The sequence below is a fragment of the Hordeum vulgare genome, chromosome 6H (genome assembly GCF_904849725.1).
Source record: "Hordeum vulgare subsp. vulgare chromosome 6H, MorexV3_pseudomolecules_assembly, whole genome shotgun sequence".
In the NCBI taxonomy this organism is placed as follows: domain Eukaryota; kingdom Viridiplantae; phylum Streptophyta; class Magnoliopsida; order Poales; family Poaceae; genus Hordeum; species Hordeum vulgare.
The window spans coordinates 355,700,013-355,714,019 of NC_058523.1; positions in this window are offsets into that span (position 1 = coordinate 355,700,013).

Consider the following 14,007-nt stretch of genomic DNA (forward strand, 5'->3'; position numbering starts at 1 on the left):
ATGAGAAAGGTGGCATTGAAGCCAATGCACTTCTCTTAACAGTAGGGGGATTAAAGTACTCATATGAATATGCAGAGAACTGGTTTGAGGATTTATGAACATAATGATTTGAGGAGTAACGCTCATATTCATATTCCTTGTAGTTTCCCTGCATGTTAGACGCATTAGCACGGGTACGAGCATAGTTTTGACCAGTTGAGGACTTTGATCCTCTTGAAGACTTTGGTCCTCCTAAGGAATTTGATCTGGGGTTCTGATTCTTCAGTGGTGGTGTCATAAGGACATTCACCTGAAGATTTTCGAGACAACTTTTGGGAACCCAGATTTTCCTCAAACGAGGGCCATTCCTGCAATTAGTTCCAACATATCGAGCAAATACTTCACGAGATTAATTTTTGAACAGTTTATAGTTGGAGTCAAATGACTCATCCGAGGAATAGGATAATTCACATGAAAAACCAGTTAGATTAGATGGTTCAAAAGGAGGCCCAGTAGCAGCAACCCAGGAGGTTTTGGGATACTGCTCAGGCTTCCAATAAGATCCATCAGCATTTAATTTCCTCTCCAAGGCAATTCCTTCTTTCCTCGGGTTCCTGTTCAAGATATGCTTTTTGAGCACATCACAAAGGGTTTGATGTACTTTGAGGCTTTTGTATATGCCTGTCACGTACAATTCCTTCAACCCTGCATTTTCATCAGTAACATTTGTGTTTTACTCAAGTGAGGAAATAGACACAACAGGTGCAGTTGAAGAATTTGTGGCAATAGCAGCATTTGATGATTCTGGTGAGGAATTAGCAGTTTCGCATTCAATGCATTTAAGACATGGAAGAATGAATTCAACTTGACCAGTGCTGATTTGTTGAGCTAGTAATGAATCATTTTCCATACGAAGATCATCATGAGACATCCTCAGCTTCTCAAGATCAAGCTTCCTTTAAAGAAATTCATAGGAAAGCTTCTCATGATCAGTGAGGAGTGTATCATAACGATCCTGAAGATTATCAAATCTAGACGGAAGACTTTTCACATCTTCAGTGAGGATTTGGGTAAGGTTCATTTCATCATAAAACAGATCATCACTTTTATCTAGAAGTTTCTGAAGCTTTTCCAGGGCAGTTTGTTGTTTAGTGGCAATGATAGCAAGTTTACTGTAACTGGGTTTCTTATAATTATCAGGTTCACAGTCACTTGAATCAGAGGAGGAGGCATTATTTGGTACCTTTGAACCTTTTTCCATGAAGCAAAAGGTTGGAGCGAAGTCATTAGCATAGTCATCAGTGCGGATGGTGCTATCATTTTCTTCAAGGTTGAAGATTGACTTGCTGACGAAAGTGGTTGCCAGTGCAAGACTAGCCTGTCCGGATTCTGAGTCTTCATCAGAACCCTCTTATTCATCACATTCCTCTGATTCTTCCTCGGAGTTCATTTCCTTGGCAATAAGTGCCCGAGCCTTTCTGAAACTAGTCTTCTTGTGCGATGAGGGCTTTGAAGATGAGGATTTTGAAGATTTCTTCTTCTTCTTCGAGTCATCAGAACTGTCATCCTTGTATTTCTTCTTCTTTGATTCCTTTCCCCAATGGGGACAATCAGCAATGTAATGAACTCATTTCTTGCACTTGTGACAGGTTCGTTTCTTGTAGTCCTCGGATGAAGATTCTGATTTCCTCATGTCTCTTCTTGAAGATTTACCGAACTGGCCACGTCGTGTAAATCTCTGCAATTTCCTCACGAGCATTGCAAGCTCCTGTCTAAATTCTTTTGGGTCACAAATGCTGTCATCTGTGTCTTCGTCTTCTGATGAGGAAATTGTTCTAGCCTTCAGTGCACGTGATCTGGAATAGCTTGGTCCATATAGATCTCTCTTTTCTTCTAGCTGGATTTCATGAGTATTTAGCCTTTCTAGTATATCAGCTGGATCAAGCATTTTGTAATCTGGTCTTTCTTGAATCATCAGAACTAAAGTATCAAATGAAGAATCCAAAGATCTGAACAGTTTCTTCACAACTTCGTGATCAGTGATGTCTCGAGCTCCCAGTGCTTGCAGTTCATTTGATATGTCAGTGAGGCGATCAAAGGTGTCTTGGCAGCTTTCATTGTCATGTCTCTTGAAGCGATTGAAGAGATAGCGAAGAATATCAACACGAGAGTCACGCTGGGTTGATACTCCTTCATTTACCTTGCACAGTCTCTCCCAGATCAGTGTTGCAGAGCCCAAAGCACTTACTCTTCCAAACTGGCCTGGGCTCAGATGGCCATAGATGATGTTCTTCTCTTGAGAATCGAGTTGCTTGAATTTCTTCACATCAGCCACAGTGACACTTGCAGAGATGATGGGGACGCCATGTTCCACAATATACCAGAGATCATTATCAGTAGCTTGTAGATTCATTTGCATTTTGTTCTTCCAGAAGGGAAAGTTCTTTCCTTCGTAGGTAGGACATGCTGCAGCCACCTTAAACATGTCTGCAGTCGACATAACTAAAACTCCAGGTGGTTAAACCAAAATCACACAGAACAAGGGAGTACCTTGTTCTGATACCAATTGAAAGTGCGTTATATCGACTAGAGGGGGCGTGAATAGGAGATTTTTAGAATTTCATCACCGAGGAAATTCCTTTTGAGGAAATTCCTCACTGATGACTAACTTACAGCGGAAACAGTAAAGGATGAGAAGTGCAAAGTTTCACAACAACAGTTTTTCATAGTGAAGAATGTGAAAACAGATTGCACAGTGAGCAGGCACGCAAAATACAGATGTGGATTAACTAACGTGAAGAATTTGGGGTTGAGGAAATTCAGAGAAAGTCTTCAGCAAATTCTTCAAACAGTTTTAGTGAAAGTCATCAACACATAATACAAGGAAAGTAAGGAGTTGAGGAATTAGAACCCGTTTCTCAGTGAAGACAATCGTTGATGACCCAGTTCCAACTGCTGTGATAGTCGTACATCTGGTTTGGAGCGGCTTGGTATTGAAACCAAAGAAAAAAAAATCTCGGGACACACAGTCCCTACCGTATTCACCTTGAGCTAAGGACACACAGTCCTCGCCCAACACTTGTGGTAAGTCTTCAGGGCAGACTTCCTAACCCTCACAAACTTGGTCACCCCGCGATCCACAATTGACTGCTGGAAAGCTCTAGACCATGACGCCTAACCGTCTGGAGGACGCATAGTCCTCAAAGGTAAAAGGCTTCAGTCCCACACAGGAACAACTTCTTTAGTGATGCTCAATCACTAGGTTTGGTTTTTGGTTTCGGTGTATGGTGTATTTCCTCACTGATGAATTACTCTCGAAGGCTCTGAGGAATTGGGTTGCTCTTATGACAAGTGTGAGTTTCTAACGGAGCAGCCAACCAGCTAGTGGTTGTGGGGGGTGGCTATTTATAGCCTGGGAGCATCCCGACATGATTTGACACTAATGCCCTGAAATAATATGACCGTTGGAATGGATAAGACCACTGACTTGGCGTGGCTATCGAAATGGTCGAGACCCTCAACTGTGAGAGTCCTCATGTCACTCGTATTCCTCACTTGAGGCTTTTGGTAGGATTTAGGCTTGGGTTGAGCATCATGAGGAAATTTATTCCATAGTGTAACTTCGACCCCCTTTAACAGTACGGTGTTCCTATTAGTCAAATGCGAAGAAAATAAAACAGAAAGTGTAAGTCTTCATGCTTCAAATTCTTCAGAGTGATTTTCTTCAGGACACACCGGACTTCTCAATATCAGTATCTTCATGAGGAATATCAACTTCATCGCAGATTCTTCGCGATTCATTTCTTCAGCTTCAGACCAATTTCTTCAACTGAAGACATATATTTTTACGGGTTGATATTCTTAAAATATCTCAAACACCTCAATGACTTATAGATCCTGTGTACACTCACAAACACATTAGATACTTAACCTATAAGTCTTCAAACCACCAAAATCACTAAGGGGCACTAGATGCACTTACAGTAATCACAACGGTTTGATTCCTCTCCGAAGAACTCCTACCGCCTAGGAGTCTCCAACCTCCTAGAGTAACAAGATCACGAGGACAGCTCAAAACTCTCTTAAATCACAAATAGCTTGGGTTGAGAGGAGGAGAGGGAGACGATCTATATTTTGATTAGAGCAACCCTCAAAGGCACTCACACATGCACCTGGGATGTAGCTTTTTGTGTAGGCAAATGGGAATGAGAAACAAATAAGTTCTTGGAATCTTTTGGCTGTGTTTTGCACCTCCCACTCGAGGTGGGAGAAGACTATATATAGTGGTGGCACAAAGGTGATCGTTGGAGCCATTTATGCATTGCAGTTGCCGGACGTCTAACAGCTCACGGTCGTCCGGACAGTCACGATGGGCCGGACGTCCGAAAGATGCAGAAGGTATCTGATTACCATAATATTTGGTGGAGAGGCAATCAACATACGGTCGTCCAGAGGACGTCGGTCGTCCAAAGAAACAAAAGATATTAGGTCAGCGTCAGGTGAAAAATTGAACAACGTATGGACAATCGAAAGGCATCGGCCGTCCGGGAAGCGATCACCCGGAATGGTTGAAAGTCCGAAATTTTGGATCTGTTTGGTGGCAACGGAATTCCTACCGTACCCGGACGTCCGGTTCATGGACGACCGGACGGGCCAGAAGTCCGAAGGTTTGACTCTGTTGGCTGGCTCCAGATTTTCGGACGGCGTCGACCATCCGGGGTCTGGACGTCCGAGAACCACCGGAAAGTTTCTTGCGACACCCAGTTATCCCCTCTTAATAGTGCGGGGGCCCTAAAACTCAAGAATCGTAAAAGATCTACACTACATAGATACCGATAATCCATACTTGACTGTATATGTTTATTCGGTGATCCACTACAAGAAATATGCTCATACATGACGTTCTTTAAGATGTCGTTGACGAATTCGTCATAAATCTATGACGATTTCATCTGAGATTTTCGTAAGCCGTTTGAGGGGATCAATTCTACATATAAATTACGACGATGTGATTCAAAAACATCGTAACCGCATAAGATGAGATTGTCATAACTTCTACGACGATTATATAAATGTCGTAACATGTTCTAACTATGTTGACATGTCACTCGTGAGTCCATTCTATCCCAGCTCATCCTAGTTTGTGAAGCAACCTACTATTTTGTCATTCCAAAAATTCTCTAAATATTATCGTAAATACTTTGGATCATATGTTCCTCAAATATGTGAGAACCCTTCCTTCCATAGTTCAAAAATAATTCAGCAATATTCATTTTCCTATTATGTTCAAAATAGCACTTTGTGAAGGAAGTGCTATTTCTATTTCTTTGATTACCCTCATATTTTTTGGGCACTCTTTCCTATCCAAATCATTGCCTCGTGAAAATTTTCGTAATGATTTGCCAAGTAAATCTTTCTCAGCAATTTTCCAGAATTTGTGTTCAGCTAACAGCTTTGTGAAGGAAGTACTAGATAGGAATATCCTGATGAGTTGAATTTTTTCCACATCTTATATGTGCCCAAAACATAGCACTCCACAAAATTTTAGCCCCATCTAACAATCCATGTGACATCATCATCCAATCTTTCTTCTTGGAAATATTTTTATTTTGTGAAGTAACTACATTTTATATTGCTTTATAGTTGATGAAAATTTACCACGGGATGAAACTGACCATATAAGCTCACTCCACCAAATTTTACCTCATTTAATTCAGCCAGTTTCCCTCAATATTTTTCCCAATATTCTGTTCGGTAGAGAGCATTGTGAAGGAAGTACAATTTTTGTTTATCTAAATTTTATGAAATTTTTGCAGTGCCTTAATGTGCCCAAATTATCATTATCTTCCAAATTTCAGCTCAAGCCAACCATCTATGTGAGCCAAGTTTCAATTACCATTTTCTGTCCAGATTGGCCCATTGTGAAGGAAGTGTCACTTTGGCATGTCCAAATGGTATATTTTTTACAGTGTCGTCATATGCTCAAATTAACATCATACACCAAATTTTAGCTCAATCCATTCATTCATTTGATCCCAGCTTTAACATCCATTTTCTGCACAGTGTGTTACTTTGCAAAGCAAGTGCCACCTAGATTCATTCATTTGAGCTAAAAATTTGCCAAGAGAGTCTCCTTAGTAGATGATCATCCTCAGCTAACATTTAGGCCCATTGTCTATGTGCATTACCCGCACCGCTAATCAAACACTTGGCTGCTAATTCATCTTTGAGCTTAGTTCAGTCTCCTCGTGACATTCTTCTATTGTATTCTTCTTCCTAACACCTACCGAGGGATTGACCAACCCACGAGACATGCCTATTCCACCCAGAATGCGTGGAAATGCAACGGTCAGGTGGTGACCAGGCGGCTGGTATGCAAGTTGATGCGCTCTGGAGTTGGGGCCCTCGACAACCATCCAAACCTCGACGTCAAGCCACCACCCCATGTATTTCTGATTCAATAGATAGTTATGTACCTATAAATTATTTTTTGGAAAACTAAAGAGCAAACTATAATGCAGCTGCAGTTCAAATTTAACCCGCTTCGAACTGAATCAACATAAATTTGTCTTTTTCACGAGAGGTGGATAAAAGCTTTTAACACCCAACCATTTTGTCAATTGTACATTAAATATGGCCTAGTATTTTATAAAAATGATTTCGTCCAATTTTAAAACAAATATATGGTAGGTCCTTCACAAAAAAATTCATTTTGGGCACTTGAAAAATCTAAAATGAATTTTTACATGCAAGGAAAATGAAAACTTCCTTAAGCAACATTGCTTGCCATTCCAATATGCATTCTTGTGCACAATATTAGATCATTTGAACAAACTATGCCATGAATCTGGCCATAAGATTGATCATTTGGCTTGAAAGCCATAAATCTTCACACATGATAGCTCAATTCTGAGAACACTTTTTAAAAATAATTACGATATTACAAGTTAATTGTTTTTCCTCGTAACTTGGTCACATTTAATGACACAATGCGGAGGTTTTCCAATTTTTTATTTTTTTTGAAATTTTATGCCCGTTCCAAAATGCGGTCAAAATGGTGGGCATGACCATTCCTAGCTAGTGGTTGAATACTAGAACATGACCGTTTCTCTGATTAAATAGATACCTATCTACCTAGAAATTATTTTTGAAAAAAATCGTGAGCGAACTATGAGGGAGCTGCAGTTCAATTTTGACCCGCTTCTACCTGAATCGACATAAATTTGTCTTTTTCAGGAGAAGCGGACACAAGCTTTTAACACCCAACTTTTTTGTCAATTGTACATTGAATATGGCCTAGTATTTTAGAAAAATGAATTTGTCCAATTTTGAAACAAATATATGCTAGGTCCTTCACAAAAAAAACTCATTTTGGGCACTTGAAAAATGGAAAATGATTTTTTCATACAAGCAAAATGAAAACATCCTTAAGGAACATTGTTTTTTCATTCCAATATGCACCCTTGTACACAATATTAGATAATTTGAACAAACTATGCCATCAATGTGGCCATAAGATTGATCATTTGGCTTGAAAGCCATGAATCTTCACACATGATAGCTCATTTCTTAGAACACTTTTTTCAAATAATTACCGTATTACAAGTTTATTATTTTTCATGGTAATTTGTTCACATATAATGACATAATGCGAAGGTTTTCCAATTTTTTGATTTTTTTTTAAATTTTAAGACCCGTTCAAAATTGTTGTCAAAACGATGTGCATGACTGTTCCTAGCTAGTGGTTGAGTACTGGTGTTTCTTTGATTAAATAGATGCCTACCTACCTAGAAATCATTTTTGGTAAAAATCATGACCAAAATATAAGGGAGCTGCAGTTCAAATTTCACCCGTTTCGAGCTGAATTGACAGAAATTTGTCTTTTTCACGAGAAGCGGATAAAAACTTTGAACACCCAACTATTTTGTCAATTGTACATTGAATATGGCATAGTATTTTACAATAATGATTTGTTTCAATTTGGCAGCAAATATATAGTAGGTCCTTCACAAAAAACCTCATTTTGGGCACTTGAAAAATGGAAAATGATTTTTTCATACAAGGAAAATGAAAACTTGTGTAAATGAGCCGTCCACACTCGATGAAGGGCTCGCTGGAGGTCGGCATGACATCCTCAACTATTGCTACAATAACCTATGTAATTAAGCTATAGTGATTCCATGCTAATGTTGCCACTTCACCGTGATTTCTATTGTTGATCTCGCGTTAGTTCAAACGGTTCAAATTTGAGTTTAAAAATAAAGTCAAGCGATAAAAGTTTTCGAATGTCAAAATAAAAATGTCTAGGTGTGTCTGATATTACCTTGGAGAATTGTCCTTTAGGAACTATTAATTTTAAGGATTTTATTGCGCCAAAGTAAAATAAAACTAAAGCTTTTAAATAATGAAATAAAAACATAAACTAATAATAAAAAGGGGGAAAGAAACCCTTCTTGCCCAAACTCGGCCGGCCCGAGCGAGCCCACCTAACCAGGGGGTATTTTAACCCCCCATCTAACCTTAAATCCACCCACATTCTCACTCCCAGTCCACACCATGCCGCCACCCCATCCACGAGGGGAAAGCCCCCTCGTCCCCATTGCCCCCTCACTCTCTCTCCCACGGGCCCCTTCTCCACCGCCGACCCTCCGTCCCCTCGCTCACCTCACCCCGCCGCCTCCACCTCCTCCACCTCCCTCCACTTTGCCTCTCCTCCTGATCCAGACCGCTTCCCTATGCAATCAGTGTAGAGCCATGGCGGGGATCCTGGCGTGGGCAGCCGACGTGGTGGGCGGCCCCGGCGACAGCGACGACGAGGCCGCCGCCGAGCGCGAGCGCACCGCGGCCATGACCATTAAGTGAGCTAGAGAGTGGCACCATGATAATGTCCCATGCACGCGTACATATCCTACTACACATTTTCAGATTCTTTCCGTTGTGGTGAATGGCATGAGGCAATCATTTCGATCATGTCCTGCTGCATGCCTCGCATGCCATTTTCTCGGAACGTGTATGCGTGCGTGCATGCATGCATGCATGGCTGCGGGGTTTCTCGTCGGAAGCTGAGGCCCCGTGCGTGTGTGCGTGTTAAGCGCGTGGTGTACGTGTGATTCAGCAAAGGCATAATACTTTCGCCGCATGCATGCGTGGCGGGCCCGTTGCTCGCCGGTGGTGTCATGGATGCGTGGTACTTCGTATAGGTTGGCAAGACGGTCCATGTGTGTGATGGGCTCACAGCTAGCTGATGCATGTTTAAGTCCTGGAGTATTTTTTTTGACAAGCTACTGTAGGGAAACACCCCATAGCTTTTTCTTTTATTCCATTAAGAGATTATATGTACATGAGAGGGTTAGGATATACAGATGGGGAGGGGGTGGAGAGATACAAACCTCAAGGAGGTAAAAAAGATATCCACTTAAGTAGATCATCCCTAAATCTAGCCTTAATCCTGTGAGCTAAAAGGGATATATCATGAGTAAAACCAGACTTCCATTTGCTGAATCTAGGACGCTCGTTGTTGAAAATCCTGGCATTTCGGACTATCGAGATATTCCAGCATGCAGTAAACACTACTTCAGAGAAAAAAGGATGGTGAAAATCCTTTCTGGCTGACAAAGAAGTCGTCCACATTGAAGTACCCTCTCAGGAGATTTGAAGGTAATTCCATACCCTGCTGCTGAAGAGGCAGTTAAAAAAGAGATGATCTCTATCCTCTTTGACCCTAGCATGACAAAGAACACAAAGATTTGACTCAGGCACCTTCTAGTGCCTTCTTTCTAGCATATCCTGTGTATTAGGTCTGTCCATGATGAGCATCGAGGCAAACATCTTGATTTTCATAGTGCAACAACTTTTCCATATCAAACCAAGCAGTGGGTTGGGAATAATGGGTAGATGCACATGGATGTAGTATTTCTTTGCAGTATAAGTTTTACAATCACTACTCCACAACCAAATATCATTGCAGGTTGGATCATTATGAAGATTCTGAAGCAAAGAGGTGACTGATTCCAACTCTTGATGGGCCCTGTCAGATAGAGGCAGGTGAAACATGTTGATCAAATTATCAGCTTGCTGAGCGTGGAACACTTCTTCACCAGTGCAGAAAGTGTCAATAACAAAGGAGAACAATCTTTGAAAACGAAGAGCTAGCGGCATTGTAGAATCTCCAACTGCCCAGGAATCTCACCAAAAACAGAAAAGTGTCTCCCCTGTTGGGCTGGACATATGTGACAGCTCCGTAAATATCCCTTTTTTTGCAGATATCCTTCCACCAAAAGGAGCCACATAGGGAGGTACCCTGAGGAACTGTAGTATGGTAATAAGTGTTCCAGATTAAATGCACCCAGGGTATATCAGTCTTGTTTAAGAACTTATCCACATGTTTAAGCAACAGGGCCTCATTCTGGACCGACAGATTCATAATACCAAAACCCCGCTTTATTTTTGGTGTGCGTACTAAATCCCAAGCAGCAAGAGAAGGGGCATGGTCTTGTCCATTTTCTCTCCACAAACATTGTCTCTTTATCCTTTCCAACTGTTTAAGAATCCCTGGTGGTATATCCAAACTGTAGAGGAAAAAGATGGGAACAAACGACAAGGCAGAATTGAGATATTGCAAGCGCCCCCTGAGACAGGAAGGACGAGCTAGCAGAAAGTCTCCTTTCCATACCATCAACCAAGGGCATTAGGTCAATAATTCTTGGTCTGGTTGTCCCAACAGTCAAACCAAGATAGGTGAAAGGTAGTGATCCAGCCTTACAACCAATACAGGGAGCAAGTGTCTCAAGTTCTCCGTGATCAATGTTGATGGGCAACAGAGTAGACTTGTGATAGTTTACTTGGAGACCGGTGGATTGGTAGAAAAGAAGGAGCATCTTTTTGAATTCTAGCAGCTGAGACTCCACAGTAAGCAAAATGATAAGTGTGTCATCTACATTTTGGACAATTGGAAAGTCTTTGTCATGACAGGGTATTGGCAGCTGGATGAGGCCATCCTGCAACAATTGATTGACCAATGTTTGAACAAAATCAGCAACAATGGAAAAAAGGAGAGGGGACATGGGATCCCCCTGCCTTACCCCTTTTTTGCACATAATTGTTTTACCAGGAACTCCATTGAGAAGAACAGAGGAGGAGCGAGAACTGAGCAAGTGTTGTACCCAAAAATCCACTTAGCATTGAACCCTTTGTATTTGAGAATCTGAAAGATGAATTCATGTTCCACAGAGTTAAAAGCCTTTTCAAAATCAAGCTTGAGGATGACAATTGGTTGTTCGGAATGGTAACATTGATGTAAATATTCCAGTGTCCATCAAACACAATATTGTATGGTTCTGGACTTGATGTAACCATACTGATTTTTATGAATGCATTTCATGATATGCAACTGCAGCATATTGGCAATCATCTTGGAGAGGAATTTAAGACCCATACCAGTAGGGTTTTTTTATAGCGGCCTAGTCTTGTAGTTAGTAGAATGGGAATTAAATGGTCCTGCACTACCTAAACATACCTCATAAAATAGTTTTGAAATCTGTCTACTGATAACGATGATAATTTACTAGGATCATTTCTTTCACCTGCAATAATTGGCTCAAGGTCATGACGATAATGGTAGGTGGCATACAAATTACAGCTGCTCTTATCACTTTGGACATCTACGGTCAATGTTTTCAACTCGCAGTGGAATCACTGTCATGGTTTTGTATGGTTAAGGCTAAAGAATTGTGCATTTTATATGGTCTGTAATGTAAATTGATAACCTTTATAGGCACTGCATAGAGAGGTAAAAAATTCAAGAAGAAGATAACCTTTGTAGGGTGCGTCTAGTTGCTGATTTCATCGCGTCTTTTCTCTAGCCTGCAATCGGGGTAGGCTTGAATGGAGCTCGGTTAGTTTATATCTTGAACACTAGGAAGGTTATTTATTGCGTGGATAGTGATTGTTTGGCTGCCTGAATCTGTCCATTCTCATTAAGTGGATGCACCTTGAACCACCAGCTCTACCTGTAGAATCTGTGTTTAATTGTAGAGATTTAATGCTCACGTATTTGTTGCACTTTTATTCCCAAGAGCATGGGTAGGAACATATGATTGTAGCAATATAACTACTCATCATAAAACGTGACTCCAACTGTCCAATAGACTTTGATAAGTCGATATGTACAAGCTGACTGCTGATATTTTAACTTGTAGGGGAGGCATGTACTAAAGAGGGAGTAGGAGAGGAAAACCGTGATCAGCAAACTGGTATTCCCACTTTACATTGCAAACTAAAGTAGTTTCAATCTAGTTAACTTTACTTCTGTTTCGGTTTTGTATGATTTGTCTAATATCAAAAATTATTTGTTGCAGCCCTGATATCGACAAACTAAGAACGCTACTTCTGCACAACCCTTTTGTTTTAACTCTTACCGAGGTTGGTCATGCAAAGGATGGCGTGGTCCCTAAAATTGTGCAACAATTTTGGGTAAGTATCTTCTGCTTCCTTTAACATTACATCCATAGGCTTGTTGATTTTTCTGTTTGTACAGTATGTCACATCCCTGAAACCCTAATCAAGTATAGCATGGTGCTCATATCTTCTTTGCATTGCATCCAAGAAAATTTCAACAAGATAAAAGCAAGTGGTGAAGCAAAACTCAAAAACCCTAGCCACACTTCTCAAATTCAAAGAAATTCTAAACTTGTTCAAATCAATGAACCCAAAATGGCCTCAAGAAAAGTTCAACTTTTCTGATAATTCATGGAAGCAAATAAGCAGTGAAGAAAACTATTTTCATATCACATTTGGCATTTTATTTAAATGCAAAAAGCTACTGGATTCAAGTTTAAATTTCAATTCAAAACCTTTAAGTTTTCGAAAATGCTGAAAACTTCAGGAATGGTTGGATATATTCCAACAAATATTATGGTGTGTTCAAAATATTTTTGGTAAACTATTTTGGAGCTAAAATAAATAGCAGACCAAAATAGTTAGTAAAACAGAAAACAAAACAAGAAAGAAATGAAGAAAGACTACCTGTCGCTCACGTGGCCCAGGCCCAGTCCCTATGTCGTCTTCCTCGTCGCCAGTAGGAGCAGGAGGTGGCCGCCGCGACGCCCGGCGCCTCCACGCAGCTCCCTGCCTGCCTGGCCGCCGCTTCACGCTGGCACGTGCGGGGATAACCTCCCCGAGCACTGACCTATCCATTCCCGCGCACCATTCCCCCCCTCTCCTCTCGGTTCCTTCCTCCCCTTCTGCCGCCATTGACAGGAGCTCGAGCTCGAGCTTCCCGTGCCTCTGGCCACTAGTTCTTTCCCCCGAGTGCCCCATTCGCTCCGCCTCGACGAGTTGGTCCTCCTTGCAGAAGTAAAAGTCCCCCCGAGCCATGCAACGCCCACGACACCGTCGTCTTCAACCTTCGGCCACCGGCGAGCTTCGTTCGATTCGTCGCCCACAGCGCCTCCCCGAGCCATCTAAGCCCTCCACTGCACTCCCCGTGAGATTGCGATCCTTTCCCCTCTTCTTCCCCTCGGTTTCGTGCCCCCTAGCGACTGGACCGACGAGACCGAGCTCCGGCCGTCACCTCCGCTCGTCGCCTGTGACCTCCGGTCCTAGCGAGCCATCCCTAAGGCCAGTACTGGATGAGGCCGAGCCTGGGGATCGTCCCAGTGATCTCGGCTCTCGATCCCGAGCACTACAGCCATCTCCGGCGACACTCCGGCACAGATCCGCCGCGGATCTGGTCGCCGTCGGTCAGTCTCCGGCAGGGGATGACCTGGCCTCACTAATGCATATTTTAAACGCTAATTAGCCACTGACCAGTGGGCCCCAGGCCAAGTCAAACGCAATCAGAGGCTGGTCAGCGCGGGATTATCCCTGTGAGGCTGACCAGTGGGGCCTCCCTGTCGGGTTTGACCTGATCAGGTCAGCCGACGGCTGACGCCATGATGACGTGGGGCTGACGCAATAAGTGAATTTTCTGATTTAAAAGAATTCTAGAAAATGCCCAAAACTTCTACAAATCATAGAAATTAATCTGTA